Raw genomic sequence first — 24,079 nt, forward strand, 5'->3', positions numbered from 1 at the left:
TCTCTTTTGGAATTGTTCCAAAAGTGATGATAGGTATTTTGCACGTTATTGATGTTCTGAGTTTGGATCTTCGAAATCCATGTGGTAATCATGCAGCCATGTAGCAAATGAGCTGGCGTGAGGGAGTTCGATCTAGCAGTTTTTTGGTACTTCCGATCTAGCAGATTTTTGGTACTATAGACATAAGTAATGGGTCTATCATTGAGAGTAGCTTTGATTTTGGAGTTCATCTTGAGTGATGAACGCATGACGTAGAACCTTCCTAAGGCACATTTTCGCGATGCCAACAAGTCGTTCCAAAAATTCTCTATACCAGGGAGCACGTTTCGGGATAAGATCCCACTGAATACAGTTACCCGCAAAGTAACGTACTTTGGGAGAATCAAAAAGTTTCCGGACCTCTTTCGCGGCGTATTTGAATGTGCTTTGATTGTCCGAAATGACTTGTATCGGTGTCATACGACGCAATGCAAGGTTGCCCATGTCCGTTAAAATTACCAGGATGTACCGCATGAGTCGAAGCTTGGCAAAGAGAACGATGTAACACTTTGACTCGTTGTTTAAATGACGATTTCTTACGAAAAGTTCTCCGGTGAAGTCAATACCTGTCACCGTGAATGGCGGTGCATCTCAAACTAGTATTTCTCGTAATGGCCGCGTAATATGTGCTTGATAGGCTAGACCTTGCCCAAATTTACATGTAGTGCATTTCCTGAGGATGCAATCAACACTTTTGCGAACGTTTGGTGTCCACTCGACGAATTTGAGTGGTCACTGGTGTTCCGCAATGTTTCGCGCGACGGTAATAGAATTGAACGATCAGTCTGGTAAACCAATGTGATTTTGGTTGCAGTACAGGAAGCTTAGTACTGTATGGAAGGGGAGCATTGTGGAGTCTGCCTCCGCAGCGAATAATTCCAGACTAGTCAATGAACCATCGCAGTTGTGTTCCTCGTGGCTTCATTTGCCACATTGGCAGAAGAACATAAAAAATTAAGCTTTGAAATAGAATTTTAATTAACACTGAAAAAATATGTACATAATTGCAATGAACCAGTAGATAAACATCTTTGATGATTATTTAATTTTGGCCCATCCGGTGTCGCTGCACATCATCAACATGGCAACAGCATCTTAAAACTACGGCAGTTAGATGCTGAAACGTGAGTGACGTGCCCAAATAAACAATTACAGAACTACGCAAAATCTTTGAATTCAATTGCATTTTCCCTCGTCCAACGTCTTCTTATCGTAAATTCCACAAAGTATGAACATAACAGGGCCGACCAAGTGCCCGACATCTTTTTAAGTTTCCTCTTGGTGTTAACCCACAGATTTTCGGTGTGATTCGTCGTGATTCCAGTATTCGGGTCTACGAAATGGAGATTATAGTTTACCCAACCGTTTACATAGCCATGGCCCAAGTTTGGCAGCAATTGATATGCAGGCCAGCCATCCATGAATATTGTTGACCCATTTGCGACGTGAGCTTCGATGATTGGGAGAAGGGAAGCGGCACCCTCCGCTCATCTGGATGAGAGTTGACTCACCCGTTTCGGGACACACGCCACCAATCACCCATCAATGTGGTACTTGTCACGATTGGTGATTGGCGGCATGTCGTGCTCTGGCTATGAGTCTCATCCAATTCGACGTGAAGTCCAGGTCAACTAATCACTGGAGGTTTACGCTGTTGCTGGTATGCACGAGGCTCTCAAAGAATTGTTCCAGTCAATAACTGTATGTTTTGATATGGCAGATTGCACAATATTGGGTACCAAAAACTAACTTTGTTTGTCAATTTTTAATTTTTCTTGAAACACTTTTTATTGATGATATTTTCAAAAATTACATAATTTTTCAAGTCTAGAATAACGATTGAGGATAAAAAAATAAAAAAATCTTGACAAAATAGTCATTTAAAGATGGTACTACGTTCTGTCACGAATTGATAATGCATGTTTGACATGGTATAACATTTAAAAAGATGCGATGGGAAATAAACGAATTACTTTACAGAGAAGCAAATTACCAAGTGCGTCATGGCAGTAGGTGAGTTTAACCACCTCTATTCACTTTATATTAGATAAAAGCTCTGATTCTAAAGGGTTAAATTTGACGGAAATTTATCGAAAATGTCGGTTAGATTTTCCTCACACAAGAATACATGTGATTGTCTAACATATTAAGCTTCATCACGCTACTCGCTTACAGATAAACGATTGAGGTTGTTACTAAAAACGTTCTTTTATTTGCTTGATCGCAAATACCGAACGTAATGTTTGACGGAATTTGTCCCGAACGTATTGATTGGGGTGTGTTACGTTCGGGACTCCAGGCCCCGACACTGAGCGATGTCACACCACAGTCAGTTAAATATTCCAGATATCGTGCAGTCGACTAACCAGCAGATCTCGGTTATTGTTGCGAAACTCGGTTAAAATTCATCGATATAAACAGCAAGCGCACAGCGGGATAATTCCCACGACTATAAATAGAACTCGCGTCAACGCGCAACACATATCAACTGTCAGTGTGCCGTATTCCACGTGGTAGTAGATTGCGGTGAAATATAGAAATGATGACTGACTCGCGAGGCAAGCAAAGACCAATTGTGTGTAAAATATTGCCGTGGTAAGCGAAATGCCGATGCAACTTGACTCCAAGCTTTAGATTGATTTTGATTTTTAACAGTGAATTGAAATGGGAAAATATTTTTTCCAGTCACAAAATCGGCTCCGAGGTAGGGGGAGTCTTAGTACAGTGTACTAATTTTCTTATTGAAGCGAAGCCTTTAAGTAGCGGCTGGGCCTGCATATATCACTTTGTAAAATGTTTATATCATTTTTACGAATAAAGATGTTTTACTTGTACATGTATAACTTTGTAATAATAACTGTGCACTAGTTTTGAGAAAAATCGATCCTTGTATAAATATTTTCGACTATTCTACTATTCTACTCGTAGGTCTTTTGTTGTGATCTAAAATGAGTTTCTAAAATATAGAAATCTTTATCTTCAACCCGAATTTAACATTTTATTTCATATGAACTTATAACAGTATTCCGAACAGTTACTACAGTACATTAATTAAAGCAAACAAATTTTTCAACTGTTTATTGTCTTCCTCGACTCGTTTCAATTCGGCAATTTTGAATGGCCCGTGGCTTTCAAGCGTCAAAGGTCCGTAAAAGAGGAGTCTCCTGCTGATTGTTTCTTCGTCGTTCCGTCGTGGCCAGTCGAAAGTGTCAGCGCCTACCCTGTGTAAATATTTTAAGTGGGTATCGTCATCGTCATACCATAAAATTCTCCCGATGTAGTAGTTGCGGTCAAAACAGACAGCGTGATACTCTCCCACCTACAAAAGCAAAACAGTTAGTGCCTTTCGATATAAATTCTTGCAAAAATCAGTGGACAAAAAACTTACTGAAATTGCAGGAAGAGTGTCTTGATCAATGTCAAATTCTTCATCAGTAATTTTTGTATGCCAATAATCATCAACGGACTGTGTGGAATTTAGTGCTGTTGGTTGGTGTGAAGAAAGTTGGGGACTTTCCGGTGCTGAAGGATTTTCAGGTAAGTGAACTTGTGTTTGCGGTTCCTGGTTGATTTCAACGGAAACATTTACATTATCAACGGTTTCTCTTTTCGATAGACTCTTCAGTTTTACATTCTTTGAGACGCTGACGTAATTAGAGTTTTTGCACACAGACAACTCCAAGCCAATACAATGCATACAACAACAACTAAATTCTCGCACCATCAGTTCGTAATTGATGCCAGTATTCTTGTATGAATGTTGTCGACGACACCCCTTAAGAGTACTGATATTTGTCTCGGGCCTGTTTCGTAGAATTGTATTGTCGGCTACATAGAGAAATGACCGCCGCAAAATTGCATCATCGAGTGTTAGATTGTTTTTACAGTAGGTGTACATTTCCGAGGCACTACATATAATTATCCCACCCGATGGTTTTCTTCCCATAATATGCAGATTTAATTTCATCCTGGAATTTAACTTCCCGATTCTTAGCAAAATCTGATACCATGAGAAGCCATTTTTCTGGTAGACTGTCTTTGATGGATGTAAACTGCATATATTGCCAGTGGGCAGTAAATACATGGAGTGGGTAGCTGACTCGACCACAGTTTTCAAAATCTGAAACTAGTTCTATGACAAACTGTCGAAAATTTTCACGTTTCGCGATCAACATGTATTTTGGTTGGGCATTTGGGTATTTTGGATCAATCTTTTTTTCCCAATGATTCCAACAAATACTCTCTTTATCAAAACCAGAACAGAACTTTTCAAGGCTGTTCTTTAAATTTCCACACTTTGAGCAACTACCCTTTACGCATTCTAATCTGTGGAAACGTTGGCCATCAGATTTGTCACACAGAAGTCAGTCACGTAGTTGAATTCCATCAGAAAATGGACCACCAACAACTTTAAGCGCTTTCATTTTATAATTCAAATTTTCACAATATACACATGTACAAACATTACGTGTTTCGCTTAGTTTTCTTACGTTTAGCGGTCTCAATAAATGGAATTTTCTGAGACTTACAGACATGTCAGGAAATTCTTTGAGAAATAGTTTATGCGCAGCACTTATAGATAATAGGAGCATATATCCCGGGCCATGCTTGTTAGCATACCGTTTTTGCGGCATGACACGGGATATATCCTCCCGAAAATAGAATGAACGAATAGCATTTTTAACTTTATCAGAGATCTGATCTTTTCGCGTTCTACGGGCACCAGCAGTTTTTATTGCGTTAGTCAATGTTTTCCGACTGACTGCATACTCTTTCGAGAGATATCTGATACTGGCCCTTTTACACTTCTTTGCTATTTCTAGGATAGCACTCTTAGTGAACCTATTTTTTGACCGAAGTTTTTCGAGATAGTGGGTGACCCAATGCAGCTTTTTTTCGGGGGCTCGCGTTTTGAATAAGTCGTTTTACAACCGCTGCATATTTCCGGGGGGACTTAGGTAAATTCTTTTTTGCCCTTGACGTGGCATTATAAAATTGCTGTTTTCCAGTAAATGGACTTTTTTCTATCGGAGCACAGGCCTCATCATTTCCACTTCTTGATTTATTTTGTTCCTTTTTTGTTTGTTTTCTATTGCGATCTTTTTCGCGCACGCATTGCAATTTCTGTGCCGACCATCTGGCACGCTCCTCGCGTTTCTTTTGACGCCAGTATTCACGTTGCTCATTTACTTTGTTTCTTGTTGCAGCATTATTTTTTACAGAAAAAAACAAAACATTGAATTAGCGATAAGTTCGGTCATTCACCGCATGATCTGCGTGACCTTCATGACTCGATCGATAAAAGCGAGCCATTTTTGCAAAATCAAGGCCAGTGATCGTACTCTAATATTGATTTCATGACAAAAAATGGTCATTAACCAACATATTTTTTTATTTCAATTGTTCCCGACAAATAAGTCGCGAACGTAATGCAGTTTGAAGGAATGGTATAAACATATCAGCACGAAAAAACGTAACTTACAGAGAAAATCTGTGACTAGGGTTCAAAATACCAGGTCAGACCGGAACTAATGGGCATTTGAATGGGGCGTTAAATATGAGGTCACGTGTTTATTTCAGTCCCGAACGTATCGCAAGTTTTTGAAGGAATAACTGAGGGCGATACGTTCGGTAATTCAATATTGATTTTTTTCCCGGCAGCGTGGCGATGAACTGCTTAGAGTAAGTTTGATATCATTGTATGTGCGTGGAGCGTCTATGTGCAGCCGATCGATAATATATGAGGCTCTGTGTTACCGCGATGCACTACGATAATTTTACGCGTATTTTGACAGATGATACGATACGTAGCACTATTACAAATGATGTCGTGTTATTTAGATTAGTGTACTCTTAATTGTTATTTAAAGTCAATGCATTGATTACTAGAACCATCGCTATGTATTAATAATTTTCGTTGCACGTTCGCTTATAAAATAGTTACTTTAAGGTAACTTATTTCATCTTAGCTTCTACGTTCGTTAGAAAATTCCGTCCATAGAAATACGTTCGGGATACTTTATTTTTCAGATTTTACAACAAAATAAATATCATACACTCATAAATCTTTCTTATTTATTTCACAATGATACGTTCATGAATATAAACTGAAAGAAAAAAGCATTTATCATATTTAAAACAAATTATACCCTTATAACTATATTGACGGAGTCTGGTACCCAATATTGTGCAATCTGCCATATCCAGATCATGGATTCAGCAGTGTTTCTCACATCGTTGTGTGCCCAGAAATAAACAATTAGTATGAGTTTTTCCTTGAAAGAAGCTGCTGTCTTTCATGCTCTTAGTTCAATGATTCCGGTTTGCTAGGCAATGTCATACATAGCCACAGCTGTCTATTTTGATCATGGGTCACCATTAGAGCTTTGCATTGCATCTCATTTCTCTTGCAAGCAGATCATGATTCTGGAACTACTTAAAACACTCCAACTTGTTACTTTTCACAGCAAGTGTCAACTCGATGATCGTCATTGAGATAACGTCTGGCAAGCAATGTTTGTGCTATTTTGAAGACTGTAAAGAAACATCGTGGGTTTGAGATTGTAGACCGACAAACAAAAACACTAAAACGTCAAAGTTCGTAAGATGCTGTGACTTTATTCTGCTCAGATGGCAGGCAGCGACGAAGAAAACCGATTTACTGCAACACAAAAAGAAACTATAAGATACAAAGTAACCAGCAGGTGCTGCTACCTACAAAAGCCTGACGGGCTTAAAAGAACTCAATTTTACGCTCCAACAAGTCGGCAATGCGACAAAATACACCTTTAAGAGTTACACAGACTACTTAGCATACTTAAGCATATAAGGTTCATAACAAGATAGCAAGTTAGACGCTTACCGAAACTTTGAGACCACTAAACTTAACTAATCCTACGGTCTTACATCATACTCAGTAACCAACAAAACAAAAGATGTGACGACGAACACCGTAGACGGAAGTAGTCAAACCAAAAACATGCTATTTACCGACCAAAACCAATGAAATAGAAAAGGTCGACGTCGGACCTTAACAGAGATATTTGTACTTTACTAATTGGTTTAGGTGTGTCTGTGTGATCATCATGTGTGGCAAATTTGACAGCTACATGTGTATGGGAAAAGTATTATCAAAGAGACTCATCAGAGAGTTTCCTTGCTCCAACAATGCTGCCCTAAAAGGATGTACCAAGTGCGTTATTATTTTCTCTATGTCTGCCTTTTTCATTTGTTGGATACCATTACCTTCCTACACATGAAGGAGCTAATCTTTGTGAGCACAATTAGGTCTTTCTCGTATTCTGGCAGGGCACTCGGGGACATTCTCAGCTCTATTATATCTTCACATTCAAAAGCAGTGTGACATGGCACACGATTATTTATTCAGCATGTAGTTTTGGACGCTTTAGTGGCACACGAAAAGTTTTTTAAACAAGTCATTTCTTTGTCAGCTGATGACACAGCAGTTGGAATGCCCTGCAGTATATCGCCAATGTCATCATGAATCGAACCATTAGGCCTATCATCATTTGCTGACAGAATTGTCATTGTCACTCACTTTCTTTTGTTGATTCGGATTAGGCCTAGCGGCCAGTGAGCTGTCCCATTCCTAACATCACTACGGAAGAGGTTTTGGGTAGAAAGTTCAACTATCCGAATAACCATAAAAGCGTAACCATAAAAGCGATAACAACGAAAACCTCATTTTCTAATGAGTAAGAACAGTTTAGTAACACAAACGTTTTCAGGATCATATCCCTCACCAGGTGAAATACAAGTGAATCAAATGATTAAAATTACAGATTTATACTCAACATAAGTTATAGAATTACAAGTGCTAAATTCTAAGCTAATTACAAACCAAGGTTATTCACTACGGACTGTTGATACAGTATATTGTCCAGTGGCAGTTGATGGTAGGCTATTCAATTCACAGCTCGCATTTTCGGATTCTCCACTACCAGAATAACCTCTGGATGAGGAAGAAGAGATATCACCAGCAGAATCATCATTGACAAAAACTCCTCCAGAATGGCCATCCACTCGCCATTTTGGGAATAGAGTCTTAATTACAGTTCCGGACACTTCAAGGAGTCTGCGATTCATTTTTCTTTTGACAGCGACAGTATTTTGACAAACGACATTATTTTGAACTTCAACAGAATTTGTAGATATTTTGTGATGATGCAATTTAATCAGCGTTTGTTTACAACGGTTGCCACGAATTTTAATCACAGTGCTATGCGCACTGAGGTCTCAATGAATCAGTGATCAGCTCTCATGCAGAGTTCGGCATTCATCGCAACAAGGCTCATTGTGTATACCTCTTTTTTGCCCTCTGATTGGTTCCATAAGTAAAACCTTAAAATAAAGAGGTATGCAATCGAAACTAATATATTGTCCATTTTTTTGTAACACTGACCAAATCACAATTTACATTTTCACTACAACTTTTTACAGCAATTTTGGATTTTTAGCCATGACATTTCATTTTAAATTTGCCACAAATGATGCTCTTATGCTTAAGATATTCATTTACTTGTGTCTTTTTCTAAATTGTATAATAGTAAGTATAACTTGATAGTATATGGATTAAACATGAACCGATGGCTAAAATGATACCTTCGTTTCTCAACCCCTCTAATTGTATCTAAGGCAATACATGTATCAATCTATACCGACGACAATTTTGTTGATCGAGCTTACATATTTTGAGCCTCGGGACCTCTGGTCCTCTAGTTTTCGAAATTGCAGGAATGCTAACTGCTCCGTTTTGCCTTAAATCTCTGTTATACCTTAAACTTGCATTGTATGTTGACTCTCAACTCTCAACTCTAGCATATTTTGTTACCACAATCAATTGCAAAGTTGTAGATCATAACATGTTCTATAATTGTTGTGAGTTTCAAGGTCATTGGTTTTTTGTATATAGCCACCAGGGAGTGTTAAATAATACAATTACTTAGTATTTCTATATTATATTTGTACCTACCGGTATGCATATTTTGTTACCGCAATCAATTGCAAAGTTGTAGCTCATAACATGATCTATAATTGTGGCGAATTTCAAGGTCATTGGTTTTTATATATGGCCACCAGGGGTGTTGAATGTTGAAATTGTTAGATTGTTAAGCACTTGAAATCACTCCCAAGTAGGCTTGGTGTCCCTGTACCCCTAGTTTCTGAAGATATCGTTGAAGTGAATTGACCATCTTGGTGAAGACCCAGGGTGCTTAGCTTAAACCGTAAGGAAGAGCAGAAAACTGATACTGGCAACTTCCACTTGACCAGGAGGTAGTGACACGATTTGGGATGAATCGTCACTTGAAAGTACATGTCCTTCAAATCGATCGACGAGGCCCATTGACCAGGACAGAGCGTCTGAAGTACCTGCTTCGGCATGGTCACGCGAAACTTAAAAACCCTGAGATGTTTATTGAGAAGGGACGGAGCTATCACAGTGTGTAGGCCTCTGGAGGCTTTGGGCACTGTAAACAGTCTTGTGTTCTAGCCCAGAGAGGATTTGACTGGCTGGTGTGCGCCCTTCTGTAGCAACTCCTTGATTTCAGGGGTCATGTGTGCCTCCTGACTTTTCTTGGGTCTCATGTCTGGAGTTCATCTCATCAGGCAAGGTTTCGTTTCGAATTTAAAGAAAAAACCTTTTGAGAATACCCTAATGGCCCGTCACTAAACATATCAGACCAGCGGTCGGCTGCAGTTTAGGACAACCGCCCAACTTCAATTTTGGGACTTACGAATGGGTTTGGCAGATAACTTTCCCCCTACCCTTCCCCTTAAATGCCCTGCCTCTCCATCGGTTGCTCGCCCAAGTTATTGTTATGGTTCTTATGGCATTTCTATTGTGGTTGTATATCTGCTGCTGCTTTCAATTTTTCTTAGTCTTTTCTATGGTTTACTCGTGTTCGAGGTTTTCTGGTTGTGGCAATTGTCACTTGGTCTGGCATATGCATGGTCGTAGAGGATCAGATTCGAGGTTACAGTTACGAACCATAAACCCTGCTCCTCCATGCCATATTGATTTAGGGTTATTTGATCTATACCTCGGTATATTTGAACTGGCCTGTCTTCTGAAATATTTTTCCTTACACTAGCATTTACATTAGACCTTGCTTTATCCTTTCTTACGAGTTTTTTTAGTACTGAAGACTTACAGATAAAAGGCATGTGTTATGAACGTTAATCCCCCATAGTTGACTAATCTATGTCTATTTTTTCTTATGCTGATGGGCGCTGTGGAGATATATACAAATATAAAAGATAAAGGATATTGATTAAAGCGTCTTAAAAATGGCCCTTAAAAACTTCATTAACGTGTAAAAAGTGCTGATTTTGGAGCTGCCAGTCGGCCATCATAAATATATTTGAATTTCTATTTTCAATGGAATGAAATTAGATTAAATAGGACTTTGTAAAAATGCCAATAGATTTGAGGTATATACTTTTTGCTACACACTACAGAAATTGAAAAAAATTGAAAAATGCGGTGCATTGACTCGCAGAAAATTATGGACTAGGGTTTAGGGTTAGGATTAGGAAGGGTTAGGCTATTAGTAATAACTAGCGGTCCAGTGACGCTACACCCACGTGAAAAAGGGGTTTATGCTGAACGATATGACGATTTCAATATTCAGCGCCCCCTGGTGAACATATACAGGAACCATTGAAAGTCACTGCACTCATACAGGAGCTACTATTATGCAATTGATTGTGGTTACAAAATATGCCATGGTTATTCAGTTAATTGAGCGTTCCCTGGTGGCCATATACAAAAACCAATGGCCTTAAAACTCACCGGTAGGTTGCTCGTTTCACTTTTATTCAGAGGTTTTTTCTGGTGTGCAAAAAGTTCAAACTAATTCACTGGATTCTTAACTTTGCTGTGATTTTTTTTGGATCTAGGAGGCCAGAAACAAAGTCACAATTTTAGTGAATCTTAAGATGACCAAGTTCAATCGACCTACTGCAAGGCACGCAATCTGGTGGCAATATATTCATCTGTGAATAATTTGTTTTTAAACTACGCGTGGATGGTTAGGTTTTTCTCCACCCCTCCCCCCATTCGCTGTATATAGACCTAATGTGAAAAAACTCTAATTCATTGAGTTGAAACATGATCTGATCACGGTAACTCTCACCCGGCGGTCTTAAGGGACTAAAGTGTTTTTCTGCTATTAATAAACTGTTCTTTTTTATCTGTTTTTATTTCTACCTGAGACTGACAAACAAACTGTGTCACCAGATCTGATAAGAGACCATAATTCAAAATACCGATCATGGAACCAGACCCTGACAGTTTTAGTCAAAGATTTATAACAATCGGGTTGGTGGGTCTATTTTGGTCCTCAGAATCTTGAAAGGCAATGTATTTCTTTTGCTTCAAAACTTAAGACCGGTTTATATTTGTTAGATCACATTTGGACTCAAGTCACATCTGTATAAGATGAAATTTAATCTGATGGTTAAAATCTATAATTACCTAGATTCTCAGCAGGTCTGTCGCTGGCTTGTGTAACTGCGTTGATACTTATGTTCGTCGTATTACTGACACCGCTTACACTCAATTTAGAAGTGTCTACATTTATTACTGGTTTACTCTCTGCCATAGTACCCTGTACTGAAAAACAGAATTCAGAATTCTGTCATTTCATATCAATAAGTGCAGCACATTTTTCCTGACCTAATTGTTTTGTTCAGTTTTTACATAGTTAGTCTCTATTCATTTTCAGACGCAGTGTTCTCCATTGTAAAAAAATTCGTAGGGGGGGTACGTACGAGCGCGGGGCCTTCCCCCAGAAAAATGTTCTTGGACTTACGAATGGGTTTGGCAGATAACTTTCCCCCTACCCTTCCCCTTAAATGCCCTGCCTCTCCATCGGTTGCTCGCCCAAGTTATTGTTATGGTTCTTATGGCATTTCTATTGTGGTTGTATATCTGCTGCTGCTTTCAATTTTTCTTAGTCTTTTCTATGGTTTACTCGTGTTCGAGGTTTTCTGGTTGTGGCAATTGTCACTTGGTCTGGCATATGCATGGTCGTAGAGGATCAGATTCGAGGTTACAGTTACGAACCATAAACCCTGCTCCTCCATGCCATATTGATTTAGGGTTATTTGATCTATACCTCGGTATATTTGAACTGGCCTGTCTTCTGAAATATTTTTCCTTACACTAGCATTTACATTAGACCTTGCTTTATCCTTTCTTACGAGTTTTTTTAGTACTGAAGACTTACAGATAAAAGGCATGTGTTATGAACGTTAATCCCCCATAGTTGACTAATCTATGTCTATTTTTTCTTATGCTGATGGGCGCTGTGGAGATATATACAAATATAAAAGATAAAGGATATTGATTAAAGCGTCTTAAAAATGGCCCTTAAAAACTTCATTAACGTGTAAAAAGTGCTGATTTTGGAGCTGCCAGTCGGCCATCATAAATATATTTGAATTTCTATTTTCAATGGAATGAAATTAGATTAAATAGGACTTTGTAAAAATGCCAATAGATTTGAGGTATATACTTTTTGCTACACACTACAGAAATTGAAAAAAATTGAAAAATGCGGTGCATTGACTCGCAGAAAATTATGGACTAGGGTTTAGGGTTAGGATTAGGAAGGGTTAGGCTATTAGTAATAACTAGCGGTCCAGTGACGCTACACCCACGTGAAAAAGGGGTTTATGCTGAACGATATGACGATTTCAATATTCAGCGCCCCCTGGTGAACATATACAGGAACCATTGAAAGTCACTGCACTCATACAGGAGCTACTATTATGCAATTGATTGTGGTTACAAAATATGCCATGGTTATTCAGTTAATTGAGCGTTCCCTGGTGGCCATATACAAAAACCAATGGCCTTAAAACTCACCGGTAGGTTGCTCGTTTCACTTTTATTCAGAGGTTTTTTCTGGTGTGCAAAAAGTTCAAACTAATTCACTGGATTCTTAACTTTGCTGTGATTTTTTTTGGATCTAGGAGGCCAGAAACAAAGTCACAATTTTAGTGAATCTTAAGATGACCAAGTTCAATCGACCTACTGCAAGGCACGCAATCTGGTGGCAATATATTCATCTGTGAATAATTTGTTTTTAAACTACGCGTGGATGGTTAGGTTTTTCTCCACCCCTCCCCCCATTCGCTGTATATAGACCTAATGTGAAAAAACTCTAATTCATTGAGTTGAAACATGATCTGATCACGGTAACTCTCACCCGGCGGTCTTAAGGGACTAAAGTGTTTTTCTGCTATTAATAAACTGTTCTTTTTTATCTGTTTTTATTTCTACCTGAGACTGACAAACAAACTGTGTCACCAGATCTGATAAGAGACCATAATTCAAAATACCGATCATGGAACCAGACCCTGACAGTTTTAGTCAAAGATTTATAACAATCGGGTTGGTGGGTCTATTTTGGTCCTCAGAATCTTGAAAGGCAATGTATTTCTTTTGCTTCAAAACTTAAGACCGGTTTATATTTGTTAGATCACATTTGGACTCAAGTCACATCTGTATAAGATGAAATTTAATCTGATGGTTAAAATCTATAATTACCTAGATTCTCAGCAGGTCTGTCGCTGGCTTGTGTAACTGCGTTGATACTTATGTTCGTCGTATTACTGACACCGCTTACACTCAATTTAGAAGTGTCTACATTTATTACTGGTTTACTCTCTGCCATAGTACCCTGTACTGAAAAACAGAATTCAGAATTCTGTCATTTCATATCAATAAGTGCAGCACATTTTTCCTGACCTAATTGTTTTGTTCAGTTTTTACATAGTTAGTCTCTATTCATTTTCAGACGCAGTGTTCTCCATTGTAAAAAAATTCGTAGGGGGGGTACGTACGAGCGCGGGGCCTTCCCCCAGAAAAATGTTCTTGGACTTACGAATGGGTTTGGCAGATAACTTTCCCCCTACCCTTCCCCTTAAATGCCCTGCCTCTCCATCGGTTGCTCGCCCAAGTTATTGTTATGGTTCTTATGGCATTTCTATTGTGGTTGTATATCTGCTGCTGCTTTCAATTTTTCTTAGTCTTTTCTATGGTTTACTCGTGTTCGAGGTTTTCTGGTTGTGGCAATTGTCACTTGGTCTGGCATATGCATGGTCGTAGAGGATCAGATTCGAGGTTACAGTTACGAACCATAAACCCTGCTCCTCCATGCCATATTGATTTAGGGTTATTTGATCTATACCTCGGTATATTTGAACTGGCCTGTCTTCTGAAATATTTTTCCTTACACTAGCATTTACATTAGACCTTGCTTTATCCTTTCTTACGAGTTTTTTTAGTACTGAAGACTTACAGATAAAAGGCATGTGTTATGAACGTTAATCCCCCATAGTTGACTAATCTATGTCTATTTTTTCTTATGCTGATGGGCGCTGTGGAGATATATACAAATATAAAAGATAAAGGATATTGATTAAAGCGTCTTAAAAATGGCCCTTAAAAACTTCATTAACGTGTAAAAAGTGCTGATTTTGGAGCTGCCAGTCGGCCATCATAAATATATTTGAATTTCTATTTTCAATGGAATGAAATTAGATTAAATAGGACTTTGTAAAAATGCCAATAGATTTGAGGTATATACTTTTTGCTACACACTACAGAAATTGAAAAAAATTGAAAAATGCGGTGCATTGACTCGCAGAAAATTATGGACTAGGGTTTAGGGTTAGGATTAGGAAGGGTTAGGCTATTAGTAATAACTAGCGGTCCAGTGACGCTACACCCACGTGAAAAAGGGGTTTATGCTGAACGATATGACGATTTCAATATTCAGCGCCCCCTGGTGAACATATACAGGAACCATTGAAAGTCACTGCACTCATACAGGAGCTACTATTATGCAATTGATTGTGGTTACAAAATATGCCATGGTTATTCAGTTAATTGAGCGTTCCCTGGTGGCCATATACAAAAACCAATGGCCTTAAAACTCACCGGTAGGTTGCTCGTTTCACTTTTATTCAGAGGTTTTTTCTGGTGTGCAAAAAGTTCAAACTAATTCACTGGATTCTTAACTTTGCTGTGATTTTTTTTGGATCTAGGAGGCCAGAAACAAAGTCACAATTTTAGTGAATCTTAAGATGACCAAGTTCAATCGACCTACTGCAAGGCACGCCATCTGGTGGCAATATATTCATCTGTGAATAATTTGTTTTTAAACTACGTGTGGATGGTTAGGTTTTCCTCCACCCCTCCCCCCATTCGCTGTATATAGACCTAATGTGAAAAAACTCTAATTCATTGAGTTGAAACATGATCTGATCACGGTAACTCTCACCCGGCGGTCTTAAGGGACTAAAGTGTTTTTCTGCTATTAATAAACTGTTCTTTTTTATCTGTTTTTATTTCTACCTGAGACTGACAAACAAACTGTGTCACCAGATCTGATAAGAGACCATAATTCAAAATACCGATCATGGAACCAGACCCTGACAGTTTTAGTCAAAGATTTATAACAATCGGGTTGGTGGGTCTATTTTGGTCCTCAGAATCTTGAAAGGCAATGTATTTCTTTTGCTTCAAAACTTAAGACCGGTTTATATTTGTTAGATCACATTTGGACTCAAGTCACATCTGTATAAGATGAAATTTAATCTGATGGTTAAAATCTATAATTACCTAGATTCTCAGCAGGTCTGTCGCTGGCTTGTGTAACTGCGTTGATACTTATGTTCGTCGTATTACTGACACCGCTTACACTCAATTTAGAAGTGTCTACATTTATTACTGGTTTACTCTCTGCCATAGTACCCTGTACTGAAAAACAGAATTCAGAATTCTGTCATTTCATATCAATAAGTGCAGCACATTTTTCCTGACCTAATTGTTTTGTCCAGTTTTTACATAGTTAGTCTCTATTCATTTTCAGACGCAGTGTTCTCCATTGTAAAAAAATTCGTAGGGGGGGTACGTACGAGCGCGGGGCCTTCCCCCAGAAAAATGTTCTACTCTTCAATTCATATAACTAGATTTGTCAATAAAGCTCAGTAAGCCTTTATTTATTTCCATTTGGTAACCTAATGTTTGAAAAAAATTTTGGTAATCATCATAAAAGTTTTTCTACGGACATTGAGACTTGAAAAATTGAGGCCACTGTTTTGTTAAATCAGCGGCTGAATGTAGCAGTGTTTAACTGTCATGACCTTCGTTGCATTGATTTTTAGGCTAGCCGTAGGCTGAGCCTATTACTATACAAATGTAGCGAATTTAAATGACATGGTTTCCAGAGCAAAGGCTCTTTGAATGTGCAACTGGGCATATATTCATACAGATCATTCATTAAAGCATTATCCATTCTTTAAACTCTTCTCTAACTGAGCTGCATATTTTAACAACTTAGTAAAATAATAGAAATATGCTTACCTGAAGAAATAAATGAATTTTCATGAGGAATGAAACACAAGCTAAATTTAAAACCTTGGCGTAGGCCATACAGACAGGTTAGCAGGTTAACCTATTTTAAAGAAAAGAAGAAAAACTGGGAATGTTAATGGGAGGGATAGGTGTTGTCTTAATCGCCTTACAATTTTCCACTTTGTTTGCTGGGAGGGCTTGGTCGTAGGGCACTGGTTGGTACCCCTCACTGATTATTTGGCTGGAATAATGATGGAATTGCACCAGTTTCTCTGGTTGTGTTGGCAACCAAATTTGCTATTAGTGTTTCAAAAATTGCGAGGTTGCGGTTGGGCATTGCTGGGTTGCTCAGGCCTGCATCCATAGTTCCCAGCACGGAGACCCCCAAGGTAGTTTTTGACAGCGAGGAAGTCCTCAGCGCTCTAAAATTCTGGTCATGAAAAAGCCAGTCCCCCTTCCTTTGTGTTCACTGTGGCTCTAGCAGTCAGTACTCTAGGCATGATATAATATGGCAAGTGAACACTGTGGTGCTAGCAGACGGTACTCTGGAATGATTTAATATGGCAAGTGAACACTATGGAGCTAGCATTCAGTACTTAACTTTCCCACACATTCAGTTAGATTTCCTGTCCGTGAATTTATGAATCTTACATTCATGATGCAGCTCTTTTCACCTGGGCACAAGATAAGTGCTTGATTTTAAGTTAGGCAGGTGATATCTTGCCAATGCGCCATTATTCCTGTTTTGCCAATGTTACGTTCTGATTGGCTAATTAATGCCGCGCATGCGCACTGAGGTGCGTGACTTAGAAAATTCAAGGAAAGTGTGGAGAACAGAGTTGGAGAAAATAGGAGCATAGAGCGGGATTTGTACCCGGACCAGCAGATTGCTAGCCTAACGTCTTTCCACTAGACCACCGAGCTCACTTAAATTCACCCGTAAGTTTTCACTACATATAGCCTTAACCTAATCCTATCCCTAGGGGTAAAAACGGACCCTAAACCTCACCCTAACCCCTTCCCTAACCCTCTGGACCCTCTAGACCCTAACCCTATCGAAACCCTAACTCCAAACCCAATACAATGATTTATTGTCATATTTTATTACTATATCTTAATATATATAGCCATTGGCAGTTAAAAAGCTGAAAAGCTGAAATTTTTGGATGTTCCTGAAAATTGATGGCTGTCCCAAAAATGGGGATCTCTGTCCCTCAAAGCTATTTTCAGGGGTTAGCAGCTCTGAAAAGGCAATGAGAAGAAAAATATGGTGATTTAACGATGATACAGTGCCCACCCTACTGCTATCCCCAAGTAATTCTTAACTACAGTGATGCTGTGGCATGCATCCATAGCCAATGATGGTAGTGTATCTGCATCCTCCAGATCAGCCTGGTCAAATGTCACGAATCCAGCTTTTTCACAGTGAGTATCTTTCTGGTCTATGGGGACCACTGCCTCGCATTTTCCTCTCATTATGGCTGCTTTGGGAAAATTTTGGTTCAAGAGCATTTCCTATCGACTGCACGTACATGGACCTTTTTCAGATCTGTAAAGGGAGATGCTGGTCAAGAACTGATTTTCCTAATTATGAATTCTATGAAAATAGGTAGGATTACTGATTGTTATCTTGGAATGCTCTGGAAGAATTTGCAGAACAATTTAGGTTGACTGTTGCATGGTTATCAATCAAAATTTTGGGTGTGGTCTAATTTTGTAAAAAATGTTTTTACCCCTAGATGCCAATCATTCCTCATGATATGCTCAAATATGATAAATGTTTCTAAAATGATCTAAATATACTACTTAGATATATTTCAATGAGTGGGGTTTGTGAAATTGAAAAAAGTGGAATATTTGACGACTTAATACTTTTCAAGAACGACTTTTTTACTTTATGACTCGCCAAACTTCTTCCAAAAGTGGCACATTTGGAATTTTTTAACCTTCAATCAGTGGGGTAGCCGGCACGAAACATGACTACTAATACGATCAGTAGTGTCTCCCACGCCTCTGAGAGACATATTGCACATGCTGATGAATGTACTATGCGGTCAGATTTTGGCACTAGTGATATGCAAACGAATTCTAGTAACTCTAGCCGGAAATAAACTTTAGCACCTGAAGACTCAACTTAAGAAGCTGTAGACTACAGGCTTCCTCAAAGAATAGATAGATGGCAGCACCCATTATACTGAAACTGGTATAATATTCTCACTCCCTGTTGTGCGGACATACATAGATATGGGAAAAACCGGGGCCGCCCAAGGGATGGCACCGAATCACTCGGAAAAGGCATTGCAAAAAACCCCAAAACAAACATCCCAAAACCCATACCAAAACCTAAAAAGATGTGGACTCAAGGCGGTTCTCCTCAATGTAGTTTATTAAGGCTCATTAACGCAACCACATACATTTCCTTCTTTTGAATACAATACGAATTTACTTGAATAAGGGTTTGAAGCCCACAGCATTATAAGCACTACCATAATCATGAAACCTTGCCGAATCTTCACCTGATAAAGCTGATTTTAAGATCCCCGCAGAAGAGGAGACAGACAAAACTTTATCGACCGCCGAGTAGTATCTTGCCATCGACGAGCTCATCCAACCAATATGTTCGGAGACACCCGCTGGAGAACACCCAGAAATAGCGAGGATAACAGATGTTCCCGCTCGAAAACTGTGAACGGTTTCACCCATATCGACATTCAAAAAGGATAGGTTATATTTTAATCTGCCGTTAATGCTAGAGTCCACAAATGGCTTGTTTACAATTTGGTTTCTAGAGTTTGGGACCCGAAACAAATATCCCGAGGACAAGTCTACACTCAAACTCCTACATGTATCAAAGTAAGCTTCTAAACCCCGAACCGGACAGAGAACCTCATCCTCTAATTTCATCAAAACTACAGTTCTTCTGGCGCCTCTAAGTGTTTTACCAAAGGATAAGTTTAAAAATATCCTATCAGCCAGCCCGTTGATTAGGATTTCATTTGACTGCATATTCCCCAGATCGGAACCCCTATCAGCCGACCAGATAAGGCACTTAAAAAAGGCGCTGTCCCTTGCAAAAATGTACTTCCTCAGGGGATTGACCGGCCCCTGCCGCATCCTGTCAATCCCATAGATCAAAACAGTAAATTTCGAAGGCAAGATAGGGGTAGCTTGATTTTGGACCAGCCCTGCCAGGGACTGCTCCCTTTTGATCGCCCTAAGAAAATTCGAAACATACGAGGAAGCGGCTGGATTCCCTAAACCAGTGAAAGTTGCCAACTACCAACCCTACCAATCTCCTTGAAAAAGGCTCTAAGTTGGCCCAAATATGAATCGACCGTAGCCGCTACGAGGCGTCGGGGACACAAACAACCATCACCGCCGCTCCTTACTGAGCGGAATGAACATCCCCGGGAGTGCACCACTGTTCTACCCGCCTTATCCTGACTTACAAGAAAAGCGCAAATATCCTGCGGTGATGCATCGAATAAGGATCTTCCAACCCTAAACGAAGCCAGAAAATCAGAAAACCCCTGCACGAGACTAGACTTTTGCTTCCCACACTTCGTGGATACCACAGCATGCTCAACCTGTTCCAGACGATCCTCTATATCGTTAGAAAAAATTCCAATGCCGCTCTGTAACAAAGGAAAATAACATCCTCAAATAACTGAAAGACTGACGGAAGTAAAGAAAACGGATGAATCATCACAGAAAAATTATATTTGTCTTCAAAAATTTAAACATTGTTTGAAAATTAACATTCTTTATGGCTCAAAACGAGCAACGTATAGCTCAAAGGGCAAACCTCTTTCATCCAAACAGAAACTGCGCCTAGACAGAAACAACAGAATGCCTTTCTCACCCACAACAGAGAGAGGCTTAAACGATTTAGCCCGCTTACTAACGAGGGGCCACCAAAATGAACTCGGATCGAAACCAGGTAGAACTAACGTAATCGGGACTGCTAACTGACGAATGAACCTCAAAATAGCCCCAACCAGGTGAAAAGGGGGGAAAAACAGCAATTCCACTCGGATGAAATATCTTGGGAAAATAAACCAACCCCGGACGAATCAGGGGTTTCCCACGGCGTGAAATGACGAAGACTGTTACCATCCACATCACTCATTACGTTGGTGTCGAGCACCATAAGATCCACAGAATGACCCAAATCGCCTCCAAACCAAGACTGTACCCGAGCCCAAGAGGCAGGCGATAACTTAGCGTCCGACTTGGTCAAAACCCTCGACGGGGCATCGGCCTCATTATCTAAAGACGGGACATAAAACAGCTTAAGGGAAACATTCAAATCCACCACAGTGTGGAACAAAACCTTTACCGCCTCGTTCAATTCCCTTGATCGTGAGCCTTCATTCTCCCAGACAGATATAAGAGTCTTACTATCTACCTTTGCATCCACCCTAAAATGTGCGAGGTGCACCCGAAACGACTGTAAGACTTAGGCCAACGCCAAAGTCTCTTTCACTGATATATGGGCTCTGAGGACCTTTTCCTCCCAGTAAACACCAACGATGATTTTCCCAACCTCCCAACCTCCCCAACGAAAACCCGATGCATCCGACTGAAGAGAGATAACGCGATGATTTTCTAGGCGCCAGGGGATAAACTTATCCCAATCATCCAAAAACTCCCAATGCAAAATTTCGTCCCTAAGGTCGCCAGCGATCGGAACAAGACCCGAATTACGATATGCCTTAGAGATAGCTCTATTCGCCTCCCGGGTAAATAAACGCGTTGCTGAAACGGCCATCGAAAAAGAAATTAACTTCCCCACGAAACGCTGAATCATCTTTAAACTGACCCTGTTTTTTGACAGAATTTCCTCACGCAAGGCCCTAAATTTCTCTCTATTATGATCAGGAAGTTTGAAGCATTGCTGAATAGTGTCAATACACATTCCAAGCCAGACCTTCGAAGTCGAAGGGTGAAGGTCAGATTTAATGATGCCCAAAAATAACCAAGTCTAATCAGAACCTGGCACAGCATATATGCCGCCAAAGATGAACGCTGAAAATTGTTTAATAGCAACGACTGTTGGAGGCAAAGCTCGCCGGAGATCCTGTCATCGATGTATTGCAAGACAGGGACACCCAACGAGCGCAAGTAATTCGTAGCAACCAAACCAATTGTATGATAGATAAAAGCCGAAGCCTTTAAACCAAAAGGAATGACCCTATAAACGTAGAAACTGCCTTGCCATTCCAAACCTAGGTACCTCTCACTATCCTCTGTTACCCTTACATGGTAATAACCACCTTTATCATCAACCGTGGTAAAATGAACGCCCTCACTAAACAAGCATGGGATAAAGGCGAGAGTATCAAGTTTGAATGGGTTATCCCGAATCCATAAATTCAAAAACCTTTCGTCATGGCATAACCTTGGTTTACTAGGTTCAACAGTCAAAGGCATCACAAGGTGAGGAGGAATACAGGACCCAACTTTTCCCCAGAAACGTATAGAGCCATTCTTTAATCTCTGATCAATAGTACGAGATATGAAATCTGAAAACTGCTCGCAATTTCTGGCGTTAGCAAAATACCTCGACGGAGGTGCATCGTCATCAAATTTCTCCCCTTTAAACTGGCCACTAAAAGGTTTGAAAAGACCAGGAATATGAACGCCCTGCGAAATCCATACTCTAACGACGCTGTTTTCTCCAAGGATCTTATCCCATTCACCCAAATAGTTCGAAAGATTTCCAGAGACAAATCATCAGGGTTTCGAAACCTAAGATCGGCCGGCAGAAACGCCAGAGGGTCCGCAGCAACTTCATCAGCAGAAACGACTTGGCTAGGGATTGGGAAAGTAACACATCTGCATTCACGACTAATGCCAAAAGTATCCGCATTCTGCAAAAATTAAAGCATCTCCAGGTAACTAAAAACAAGGAAAAAAAACCAACCCCCAAGCCAACATGACCGAAGCCATGACAACGGACACTAAGAGGCCCGCGGCAAGAGAGTCAGAAAACCGAAATACAACTTCATGCAAAGGAAAAAAATTTGTTCCAATTAAATTAGATTTATTAGTAAGAAAACAACCCATCTAATCAAAAATACAACAAATTGATTAACAGGAGCCAAAAATGCACCCATGTCAACCCAGAGATCTCCAGCTGAATCTAAGAAAAGAAAATTAACACATGACACCCAAATTAACAAAGGACGCAAAGTTAAACGTCACTCGTCTCTTTTTTAGGATAAAAGCAAAACCTGGCAAAATGCCCAATCTCCCTACAGTTAAAACAAACCATCTCCCGTAATGGAACACGATGCGAGGCCCGTCCCCTAGGTTAACCAAATCCCCGATTTCCCCAGAAGGGGGAACTATAAAAAGTAGGGAGGGCAACAGGGTTAAGAGGAGAAGAATACCGAGGGGGAGAAACCCTACCGACGGTGGGGGAACTATAAAAACTAGGGAGGGCAACAGGGTTAAGAGGAGAAGAATACCGAGGGGGAGAAACCTCTACCGACGGTGCACCAACCATGGAAACGACCTTGTTCCTTCTTCCACTTCCCCGCAACCTTAGCCTCTCATCCTCAGAGGATCTCACCAACAGCAGCGCAAGATGCTGCAAAGCATCCGAATCAATGTTATATTTTACAGCCCTGACCACTGATTTAAAATATTTTACATCTTTGGACTGCTCCTTCAGGTGAAACCGATCGAAATATTGGCGAGATGCAGCATTTACCTGTTCAAGAGCTGCCTCTACAGTATCCCTGCTGAATGTATTTGAGAGCATACCAGTCTCCGAATCTTGCACGGGCGACGGAACAGGCACAGCCAGAGAGACGTCACCGAAAGCAACCTCGTCCAAAACGTCGGATTTTCATTTTATAGATGGCGTCTGCGGGAGATCTGAAAACACCCGGTTCGCGTGAACTATTAGATAGTGGATGAAGACATGACACTCATCCTCGGGCCATCCCGCAACCTCTAACAAATCCTCTAACTTCTTTCCTAAAATAAAACAAATCAAGAAAATAGCACGGGCGAAAAGAAATTCAAAGATGAACAAAAAATGTCCTACCACAATACGTACCGGTAAGAATATAAACGGCATCCTTTAGATACTTCAGCAGCGCCTAGTCAATAGGTTTAAGGCGCTCGAACCGAGGCAAGTCTTTTGGCTTTTCGCCCCGAAAAGAGCTGCACAGCTGAAAAAGTCAAACAGGTCGACACCAACCAACACATCAGACTTACAAAGCACGATAGATTCCATGCCGAAGGAATCAACGGTAAGAGAGAAAAACCAGGGGAATATATACTACAGCCGCGCAACGCGCGACTAACCCATAAGAAACAGCACACTGAAACTTTAAGGTCTATGACAAAAGGCTCCACCCAAACAAGACAGAATACAGAAAATGCTAAATCGGATTCAAAAGGGGCTAACGTAAAACTGCACTCAGTGCACTGCATTCGTCGCATTTGTCTCACACGAAAGGAGCAAACCAAACCCTAAGCAAACCGCAAATAGAACTCTCCATGGAAACGAGAATGCATACAAAAAACTGTCGAAATCGATCACAAAACTGGAAAAAGGACGAACTCCGTTAAATCTCACAACAGCATAAAAAGACCGAAATGACCGAGGACGAAACACGATTGTAAAAGAAGAAA

General features: G+C 40.0%; 1 protein-coding gene across 5 annotated transcripts in view; it reads left to right on the top strand.

The window, feature by feature from the left end:
- Window positions 1–24,079, top strand: part of LOC141899846 (fidgetin-like protein 1) — a 104,417-nt gene that overhangs the window by 13,383 nt on the left and 66,955 nt on the right. The window lies entirely within an intron of this gene.

Source organism: Tubulanus polymorphus, chromosome 1 (genome assembly GCF_964204645.1).
Source record: "Tubulanus polymorphus chromosome 1, tnTubPoly1.2, whole genome shotgun sequence".
Classification (NCBI taxonomy): domain Eukaryota; kingdom Metazoa; phylum Nemertea; class Palaeonemertea; order Tubulaniformes; family Tubulanidae; genus Tubulanus; species Tubulanus polymorphus.